The sequence below is a fragment of the Petaurus breviceps genome, unplaced genomic scaffold (assembly GCF_028583685.1).
Source record: "Petaurus breviceps papuanus isolate PSGF00001 unplaced genomic scaffold, PetGlider_PUasm1.0 172, whole genome shotgun sequence".
Lineage (NCBI taxonomy): Eukaryota > Metazoa > Chordata > Mammalia > Diprotodontia > Petauridae > Petaurus > Petaurus breviceps.
The window spans coordinates 5,597,632-5,609,086 of NW_027185755.1; positions in this window are offsets into that span (position 1 = coordinate 5,597,632).

Genomic DNA, 11,455 nt, shown 5'->3' on the forward strand with positions numbered 1-11,455 from the left:
GGATCCAGCCTCAGACACTTAACACAAAAAAACTAGCCATGTGATCTTGGGCAAGTTACTTAACCCCAATTTCCCGCCAAAAAAAAAAGAGTAGTCAATAATATTTTGATGACACACTAGAAGGAGGTCACCAGTGGGGTGACCCAGGTACCTGTGCTTGCCCATGTTAACATTTCTATGAACAACTTGAATAAAGGCATAGATGGTGTGCAACACCAATTTCATTTCTTGATGAAATAGCATAGCATAGCCTATTAAAATTTTTTTGAATAATATCTTATTTTTCCCCAATTAGATATGAAAACAATTTTCAACATTCATATTTTAAAATTTTGAGTTCCAAATCTTTTCCTTCTTTCATCCTTTCCCCCTTCCCTGAGATGGTAAGCAATCTGATATAGGCTATACATATGCAATCATGTAAAACATATTTCCATATTAGTCATTCTGTGGAAGAAAACTCAAACCAAAAAAAGAAAGAAAGTGAAAAATAGTAGGCTTTGATCTACATTCAGACTCCATGAGCTCTTTCTTTGGAGGCAGATAGCATTTTTCATCACGAGTCCTTGGGGATTGTCTTGGATCATTATATTGCTGAAAATAGCTAAGTCAATCACAGTTGTTCATCATACAATATTGCTGTTACCATGTATAATATTCTCCTGGTTCTATTCACTTTCCTCTGCATCAGTTCATGTAGGTCTGTCCAGGTTTTTCTGAAATCATTCTGCTCATCATTTCTTATAGCACAATAGTATTCCACCAGTCCCCAATTAATGGACAAACCCTCAACTTCTAATACTTTGCTACCACAAAAAGAGCTATGATTATATATATACATATATATGTGTATATATGCATATATATGCACACATGCACATATATGTATGCACACACATTTATATATATAAAATAGGTCCTATCTCTTCTCTCCCCTTTTAAAAATCTCTTTGGAATATAGACCTAGTAGTAGTAATGCTGGATCAAAGGGTAGACACAGTTTTATAGCTCTTTGGCCATAGTTCCAAATCATATAGCATAGCCTATTGGACAAGTTGCACCCTTGCTTATAGGGCATTGGTATCTTGGCTGCTGGAGCAATTCACTGTTGGGCTAGATCAAGCAAGTCATTACTGAATTGGCTCCTTATTAGCCTTAGCTGCTGAAGCCAGAAGACACAGTAACCAACTCCAGTTGCTGGATCTCTGAAAATTTTTCCAGCTTTTTGAAGTTCATAAAGTCATATTTTTGTTTGTTCTATCCCCTTAAATAAGGAAAGAAGAAATACAACAGAGACAGAAGAAACAGAAGTATCATTTGTTCACTGATATGTGAAAGGCAGTTGGGCAAGAGTCTTCCCAACCCAGCAGCTCACAGCAGAAAAAAGAATTCATTCATTTGAACCTTTTGTAAACCCACTCACTTCTGGCTCAGCAGCCAATTAAAAGTCTCTCTAATAGGAAATAGAGGATGTGTTCTCCTGCTCTGAAGAAGGGAGGGAAAAGTTCTCTCTATCATATATTGCCATAAAAATAAGATGTCAATATGGATTGGTTTAAGAAAAAGCATACTTCACATGCTTTAAGAATTGGGCCCTTATTGGCCAGTCCTTCCATTATATATGAAAGACTGATCTCTAACCTCATAGATCAACAAGGAAACTCTCTCATTTTCTCCAAGAATAAAAAATTAGGGATCCTAGAGAGTCTACTTCCTACCCCTAACCCTTGGAATTTAAATAATCCACAGTCATGGAATTGGTGATGGCATAAGCCCAGAATGCTCCTCAGTGTATATGATTTCCTACCACTTCTATCTCTTTAGAACCAGCAAAGGTAGTGTCAAAGGCTTTCCCAAATTATGGCCCTATTCCTTGCCAAGGATACCTCTCCTTTTCCCCCATTGAGGTTGACTCTTTCCTTTGTCTCTTTCTCTTGTCGAGTATCTCTTCAGAGGCCTCATGCAATAACCTGCAAGCCTTTTTCTTTCTGTCTGACTGTCCCTATTTCAGCATCTCCATGTAGTTCTTTGGTAAACAAGTTCCCCTGTTGGTGGTGGTGGTGGTGATCTTTCATTTTCAAGAGGACCAGTGACATCACAAAGGTAATGTCTTAACTTATGCTTGAATTATATTTGAGTAAGGCAGAACTGTGCAAATCTTCAGCCTTACTCTCTCTTCCAAGAGTCACTGGACTTCAGTGGCAAGACAAAGGTCAAGATGACTAGTGATGTCCCAGGATGTAGAATTACCTAGGAATCTTTGCAAGTGACTTGCCTTATGGATATACAAGTCTTCCCCCAAGACCCATGTGCAACCATAAATGTCTATCATTTCTCTCAAAGACCCTAGATTCATTTTCATAAAGAAAAATAATCCCTGGGATGACTTGTGAAAGAGGAAGGAGGATATGTCCACTTATTACAAGCACCCTCTCATTATCTCCTCAGAACTACAATCCTGCATTTCTGTCTTTTGGATGTCTCGACTTGGATATCCCACTATCACGCCACAATTCACAGAAGATCATGGAAAAGACTTCAAAGGTCATCTAGTCTAGCCCATATTTGACTATAAAGTCCCTCTACAACATAATCTATAAGGGATTACTTAATTTGCTAGAAGACCTCTTGATTTAAGACAAAAAACAACAGTAGCCCAGTTCATTTTTTGAATAGCTTTAATTATTAAATTGTTTTAATCATTAAAGTATTTTTCCTTCCCTTGAGCTGAAGTCTGATTCTCTGCATCTCCCTCCCATTACTCCTGGTTCTTCTTTCTCTGACCAATCAATCAACAAACAATCATGGAAGGCTTATTCCATGTGCATTCTGGACACTGTGCTGAGCATAGCAGATACAATCAGCTTTTAGAGGGCTTACACTATTACAGGAGATAATGTGAATTCATATAAAAGTGTAGAGTATATATGTATGTGGGTGACCATTTAGTATACCGTATTTCCCCGATAATAAGACCTATCCCGAAAATAAGCCCTCCCCTTACTGTGTAAGATTCCGCTAAAATAAGCCCTCTCCCGAAAATAAGCCCTATTGAGATTGCTACTGTATGCACCGTCCCCGTCTCCCCTCCCCCCATGAAACGCACGCCGTGCTCCGAGCTGCATCCAATCAGAGCTGCAGCAGTGAGCGCGTCATCCTGTTCTTCCCCAGTGATTTGCTTATTGAATAAAGGTACATTTTTTTGTTCACATTTACCTGTTCATTAAAATTGCTGTCAATGTTCATTAAAATAAGCCCTCCCCTGAAAATAAGCCCTCTGGTGTTTTTCTGTCCAAAAAAATAATAAGACAGTGTCTTATTATCGGGGAAACATGGTAGCTAGAGCTGTAATAGATGTGCTCTGGACAGATATCTTGCCCATCCTGTCTCTAAGAGATACTACAATTTCCACACTTGTGGAAAAGACAAAGAAGGCTCTGCCTTCGTAGTCAGCAGCCTGATTGGGAAGGGTTGGGTAGGATCAAGGACTGCTGTGCTTGGATGATCTCTCCACTACTCTGTTGGGCTAGAATTATATCTACCTACTACACATCAAATATCTATGGTCTAATGGTATGACATGGTCTTGTTCAGTCCTGTCTGACTCTGTGATGCCATGGACACATGCCAGGCCCTTTTATTCTCCACTATTTCTCAAAATCTGTCTAAGCTCATATTTGTTGTTTCTATGACATTATCTATCCATCTTCTCCTCTGCTGTTCCCTTTTCCTTTTGCCTTCCTTCCTTCCCAACCTCAGGGTCTTTTCCAATGAGTCCTGCCTTCTCATTATGTGGCCAAAGTATTTAAGCCTATTTCAGTATTTTACCTCTTAGTAAATGACCTTAATTAATTTCTTTAAGTATTGACTGATTTGACCTCCTTGCTGTCCAAGGGACTCTCAAAAGTCCAGCATTATAATTTGAAAGTGTTGATTCTGCAGTGTTCAGCTTTCCTTATAGTCCAGCCCACTACATACATGGCTACTGGAAAAACCATAGCTTTGACTATATGGACCTTTGTTAGCAAGGTGATATCTTTCTGCTTTTTAGTAGGCTGTCCAGATTTGCCATAGCTTCCCTTCCAGGAAGCAAGTGTCTTTTTAATTTCATGGCTACAGTCACCATCTGCAAAGATCTTTGAGTCCAAAAATATAAAATTTGACACTGCTTCTATTTCTTCTCCTTCTATTTGCCAGGAACTAATGGGACCAGTTGCCAAGATCTTAGTTTTTTTGATGTTAAGCTTCAAGCCATCCTTTTTACACTCTCATCTTTCACCTTCATCAAGAGGTTTCTTAATTCCTCTTCATTTTCATGAGTTCAGAATAAAAAGCACTTTCCCTGACTGTTCTCAAGGAGAAGGCAACAGTTATTTTACTCTCACCAACTTGGCTCTCTCCCACTAACAACACAATTACACACATTCTTGGATAGCTAGTAAACCTCTTCATTAAAGTAAATAATAAATAGAAATTGAAGAAGTTATTTATATTGAGAAAGTTGTATTTACATTTACAGAGGAGTAGATGAATTTTGGGGAATATGACAAGATCTCATATCCCAAGGAGATTTCACATTGGGAATACAAATTTCACTCTTAGCAGTCTCTAAAGTTGCAGGCACTGGAAGTTATGGAACATGACGGTGGAGGTGGTGTGTGTGGTTCCTGATATGTCAGCAGCTCCAGAGAGATCTCTTGTGTACCATTTAGAAGTCTGCATTTGCTTCTTGGGGGCAGCAAGGTGGCACAGTGGGCCTGGATCCAGGAAGACTCATCTTCCTGAGTTCAAATCTGGCTTCAGACACTTACTAGCTGTCTAACCCTGGGCAAATCACTTAACTGTTTTTGCCTCAGTTTCCTCATCTGTACAATGAAATGGGGAAGGAAAGGCAAACCACTCCAGTATCTTTGCCAAGAAAACCCCCCAATGGGGTTATGGAGAGTCAGACAGGACTGAAAAGTGACTGAACAACAAAACAACATTGATTCCGGGCAGCTAGGTGGCGCAGTAAGAGCCCCTGCCTGGAGTCAGGAGAACCCGGGACTGGTTCCAGCCTCAGATACTTAACACCCACACTCACACACACACACACACAAAAACATTGTTTCTAGTTCTTTTATACTACAAAAAAAATGATACTATAAATATAGGTGGGTTTGGGGGGCTTTTGGCATTGACCTTCTTGGAGTACATGCATAGCAATGGAAGGTCTGGTGAAAGGATAGGGACATTTTAGCCACTCGTTTTCCAGAATGATGAAACTGCTGCCCAGCTCCACCACCAGTACCCATTTAAAGACACATATGTGATCTTGGCATATAGCTTCAAAGACTGCAGGATGTGACAGAAGTGTTACAAATCACAAAGCTCTAAATAATGGTGAATTATAAGAATAGGTCTAATCAGATCTGGTCTTGCCACAAAACTATTTGTATCTTCTGCTATCTCATAGTGTGTGTAAGCACTATGGGTTTAGCATATGGGTTATTAGGCTTAATCAACAACTAGTAGATTTAAAATTAGTAGCAAAGCCTTTGCTAATTGCAATTTCCTGATAAATTTAAAACTCTAATTAATATTTAGTATCCATGGCTGAGTGTTGAAGGAAACTAGGGATTCTGGGAGATGGGAGGGAAGGAGTGAATTCCAGGTACAGGGGATGGCCAATATGAAGACTAGGAAAGCAGAGATGGAAAGTTGCTGGTGAGGAAGAACAGAAAGACCATTTTGACTGGACCAGGGAGTGTGTGAAGGGCAATAAGTGTAATAAAACTATAAAGGTAGGTTAGAGTTAGCTTGTGAAGGGCTTTAAAAGCCAAACAGAGCTGTCTGCCTTTTTATTCTCCAGGCAATAGGGATCCCTGGAGTTTACTGAGTATCATCTCTGTGTTTTAGGAAAATCATTTAGCCTCTCTGTGGAGACTGGATTAGAAAGAGAAGAGAGACTTGAGGCAAGAGGACTAATTAGGAGACTGTTGTAATAGTCCAGTTAAGAGGTAATGAAGATCTCACCTAGAGTGATGCTCATGTAAAGAGGAAAGGGGACAGATGTGAGAAATGTTGTGGAGGAAAGATTAATAAAACTGGGATGAAGGTGAGTGAGGAGTTGAGGATGATACCAAGGTTGCAAACCTGGGTGACTGGAAAATTGGTGTTGCCCTCAACAGAAATAAGGAAATTTTGTGGCAACTAGGTGGCACATTGGCTAGAAGTACTAGGCTTAGAGTCAGAAAGACATGAATTTGAATCTGATCTTCCTGCTTGTGTGACCTTGAGCAAGTCAGTTAACCTCTGTTTTCATTAGTTTTCCCAACTGTAAAATGGGAATAATAGGGGTGGCTAGGAGGTGCAATGAATAGAGCACCGGCCCTGGAGTCAGGAGGACCTGAGTTCAAATCTGGCCTTAGACACTAACACTTACTAGTCGTGTGACCTTGGGCAAGTCATTTAACCCCAATTGCCCTGCCTTCCCCCCTCCAAAAAGCAAAAAAAAAAATGGGGATAATAACACACACCTTCCAGGATTGTTGTGAAGACCAAATGAGACAATATTTGTAAAACACTTAGCATACTCCCTGCCCTCGCATATAGTAGGCACTATATAAATGCTATTATTATTATTAAGTTTTGAAGAGAAATGGGTGAGGAGAGGAGTGCAATAATGTATACTATTTTGGACATGTTGGGTTTGAGATGACTACAGAACATCCAGTTTGGAATGTCCGGTGATAGTTGGTGATCCTAGACTACAGCTCAGGAGAGAGAGAAGGGTGGGGAACCCTCAGTCTCAAGCCCACATCTGGTCCTCTAGTTCCTCAAGAGAGGCCCTTTGATTGAATCCAAACTTCACTTCAGTCAAAGGGCTGCACTTGAGGACCTACAGGGTCACTTGTGGCCTCAGCTGCAGGTTTCCCATCCCTGTCCCAGATATACCAGTCTGGAAGTTATCTGTGTAGAGATGATAATTCAACAGGAAATGATGAGATCACCAAAGGAGAGTGTAGAGATGAAAGAGATCCCCAAGATAGACCAGTGAGAGGAGAACTAAGAGAAAGCTGTGTCATGAAATTCCAGAAGGCAAGAGAATCCAGCAAGAGAGAATGATCCACAGGGTCAAATGCTGGAGAGCAGTCAGGAAGGCTGAAGAGTGAGAAAAGGTCATTGGATTTACCAAATAAGATATCATGGAGAACAGAAGAAAGTCAAGACAGGGAAGCAAGAGGAAACCTTGTTGCCTAGCTTATCCAGTATACTTTCCCCACAATGATCTAGAAAATGCACCCGTTCAAAATTCTGATCTGGAAAATGAATAAAACTTTGAAGGATCGATTTCAATTAAGTGATGAGCATGGAAACCAGATTTCAAGGGGTCAAGAATTAAGTAAAAGGAGAATTAATAAAGGCAAGGCGAGTACAAAGGTTTTTTCTAAGAGTTTGGGGATAGTAAAGAGGTTTTGTTTGCTTGATTTTTAAGATAGAGAAGGCTTGGGCACATTTATAAGCTGTAGGAAAGAAGCCATAGATAGGGAGAGATTGGAGTTAATCTGAAAATTAGAGAAGGGTTGGATTCTTGTGAAGTCAGTCTACTGAAGGACATGGAAAACCCTGGGCTTACAGGTCTTAAAAGGATTTTACTGAGCCAGTCTCTAACCTGAGAATGTTGAAACAGCAGGCCAGAAACAAAGTGTCAGTAATCAAGTAGCCATTTAATTAATTAGTTTCATCATGAAGAACAGATTTGCAAATCAGGAATTCTCCTGATCAGAATTCCACCTTGCTGAAGTGAAGACAGACATTATATACATAAATCACAAGTGGGAAGGGAGGGGAGAAGGTGGATTACAATCATTCCTAGGGCCAGAGCGGTTTCCCATGACAAATCCATAAACGGAAGATAATACATCAATTCTGGAGACCTTTGGGAGCAACTGCTCAAGTCCTTGGGGGTCATTATTTGGTGGGTCACAGGACCAGAGTCTGTGACAGGAACAGGTTCTACAGTCTTTGATTCGATTCACTTTAGAAGGAGGTCAATGATTGTGGGCCTTGTCAAAGTTTGATTAATCAGTTCAAGTTGCATTGTAAGTCTCACTCACAAGCTGGAAAAGGCAATTTTGCAAAATCTAATCTATTAGTATATTCTTATACCGTACTGATTATTGTAAAAATCAGAATTCCCTCTACACCTGTATATAGCTTGCTTTCCCTCCACACAGACACATGTAGAGGGATGACCTTAGAAGGACCGTCTGTATCATCATCAGAAACTAATGAGGGATAAAGCGTAAGGGTCTTAGGTACCAAGAAGGGTGGGGGAAGAGGAAGTTCATGGTGCATAACTGACTTCTGCTCTCTCAATAACGTATGAGGCAATGTTCTGTGCTGATAAGATGAATGTGGTGGAGGAGGGTGGAAAGTGCAGGCTTGAGGGGAGGACAGGTTTGCTATAGCTGCTGAGTGGTGCTGGAGAGAATCAATCAGCGAAAAGTAAGGGGATCATTCCGCTACATGCAGTGTCCAACTGAGATTAGAGAACAATTTGTAGAAGATTCATCAATGCTGCATGGCTTCCATCAGCTCTGTTCAACAACAGGTGAAGAAATAGGATCACTCACTCACTCACTCAATATTTATTAAGCACCTACGACCTGCCAAGCACCATGCTTAGCACTGGAGCAGATGTGGAAGGGGGAGTGATCCAAGGTTAGGTTTTGGCAAGGAATTTCAGAGCAGAGAACTGGTTGGCTATAGGGTCAAGACTGGGAAGTAAAACCAAAGCAGCTGAGCAGATTTCTTGGACAACTGCTAAGGGCTGGAAGAACTGGAAGTCAGGGTGATGATCAAGAATGAAGCCAGCTGTAAGGCATGGAGAAAGAGAGAGTTGTAAGAGGAAGGAATTTCAGAATTCTTGAGGATGGAAGTAGAACATGTGTGGGGGGTGGTGAAATCAAGCCTACAGCAGTCTTTGTAGTAGCTGAATTAGAGTGCAAGTATACATCCTAAAAATTGAAGTGATTGAGGAATTTCAAGACCATTGTAGAAGAGGGAATATTGATGGGTGTGCTGACGCAGGAATTGAGGCGGCTCAGAGAAAGACTTTGAGCCAGGTACTAAGTTCATTGAGAAAGAAGGAAGTAGGGGTGGCTAGGTGTCAAGGTGAACAGAGCACCAGCCCTGGAGTCAGGAGGACCTGAGTTCAAATCCAACCTTACTTACTAGCCATGTGACCTTGGGCAAGTCACTTAACCCCAGTGACCCTCCAAAAAGCAAATAAAAAAAGAGAGAAAGAAGGAAGTAGATGACTTTTGGGATCTGGATTGGGTAATATATTTGGATAGGCATTTAGGTGGTCCAGTGGATAGAGCTCAGGGCCTGGAGTCAGGGAGGCTTGAGTTTAAATCTCCCTCAGACACTTATTATGTAACCCTGGACAAGTCACTTAATAGCTATCTGCCTTAGTTTCCCCAACTGTAAAGTGGGGATAATCATAGCACTTTTCTCCCAGGGTGGTTGTGAGGATCAAATGAGACATTTGTAAAGAACTCAGCACAATGCTGAGCACATGGTGAACTCTGGTTCCCTTCCCTTCCCCTTCACACAATTCCCCAAAGGAAGAGACTGCTAAGTCTTGGTGGCAGTGAGAGAAGTGGCAACAAGGAGCAAAGTCCTAAGTCCTCCTCTAGGATCAGTGTGGGAATGAGGGAGACAGTGTAGAAACCATAATGAAAAGACAGATGCTGTGTCTCCCTGGGTAGAAGGAAGGGCTGGTATGGCTGGGTCTTCATGAGTGGCCAAAGCTGGAAGGAGCAGGAGAGAAAGAAGGGAACTTTTTTTTTTAAATGATGGAACAGAGATTCAAAGCAAAACATCTAATTCCACATGACACAGCCCTCCCAAAACCTAGGAGGAGAACAGAGATGAGAAGGCCTCACTGTATCATGATGCAGTTCAGCACAGTTGAGAGTGTTTGCTGTGACCTGGTATAGTCTTGGGGTTAGAAGACCTGAGAGTCTGAGTCTCAGCTTGGAAACTTTTTAGCTGTATGACCCTGGACAGGTCACCTCTGTACCTCAGTTTCCTTCCCAGTAAAATGGGGAAAGCAATGCCTCCATGACCTACATCATACCTCTGTTGTGAGGAAAGTCATTTGTAGGTCCTACAGTGCGACAAGTGTGGTTGTTGTTGTGTTACGATGAAGATAAAGACAATTATAATAGCTAACTTTTCTAGAATGCCTACAGTGGGCTAAGTCCTTTACATGTATTATCTCACTTACTCTTCACAACATTCCTGGAAGGAGATGCTATTATTATTCTCATTTTTACAGTTAAGGAAACTGAGGTTAAGTGACTTAACCAGAGTCACACAGTTAATAAGTGCCTGAGCTGGATTGGAACTCAGGTCTTCCTGATTCCAGGTCATTTGAGCTTCATGCAGTATACCACCTTGCTGCCTCATAAGTAGATTGTCCTCTTGATACAGACCCTTCTTGGCCCAGTCAGATACATAGCGGGAAGAAAGGTGAAATTTAGGTTTCCTACCCCAGGCGCCAGCCTCAGCACACTCAGAATTTCCCTGCTGCTCTGGGCATGGAGGGTTTCTTAGCCATAGAGTTTTCACGTGTGCTCAGAAAAGATGTGCTTATTATAAAGTTGCTAGATATCTCAACTTCTTGAAAGTTTGGTGGGAGGGGAAGGGATTCAAGAATCCTGACAATGGCCCAGGTTTCTAATCCCTGAAGGGTTAGTGATCACTGATGACAGGGTGGAGATACTAGAATACACTGCTGTGCAAAGGCTTTCCAGGTTATAAAGGAGGTTCCACCTAACAGAGGCTGCTTGGTGGGTCAGTGTTAGGCTTGGAGTCAGATCTGAATGCCATTGTGGCCTCAGACATAGACTAGTGACCCTGGGCAAGTCACTTTAACCTGCCTTTCTCAGTTTCCTCGACTGTAAAGTGGGGATAATAGCACCTACTTCCTGGGGTTGTTGTGAGGATCAAATGAGACATTTGTAAAATGTGCTTAGCACAGTGCTTGGAACATAGGTACTTACTGAATGCTTGTTTTCTTCCTCCCTCCCTCCCTTCTCTCCTTGCTTCCCCCCCTCCTTTCCTTCCCTCCTTCCTTCCTCCCTTTCTTTCCTTTCCTCCTTCCTTTCTCTTCCTTCCTCCTTTCCCCCTTTCCTTCCCTCCTTCCTTCTTCTCTCCCTCCTCCCTCCCTCCTTCCCTTCTTTTTCTCTCTCCTCCCTCCCTCCCTTCTCCCCTTCTTTCCTCCCTTCCTTCTTTCCTTCCTCTCCCTTCTTTCCTTTCTTCCTCCCTCCCTTCTCTCCTTTCCTCCCTTTCTCTCTTCCTTTCCTTCCTCCTTCCCCCTTTTCCTCCCTCCCTCCCTTCTTTCTCCTTCCTCTTTCCCTTCCCTCCTTCCTTCTTCTCTCCCTTCTCCCCTTCCTCCTTC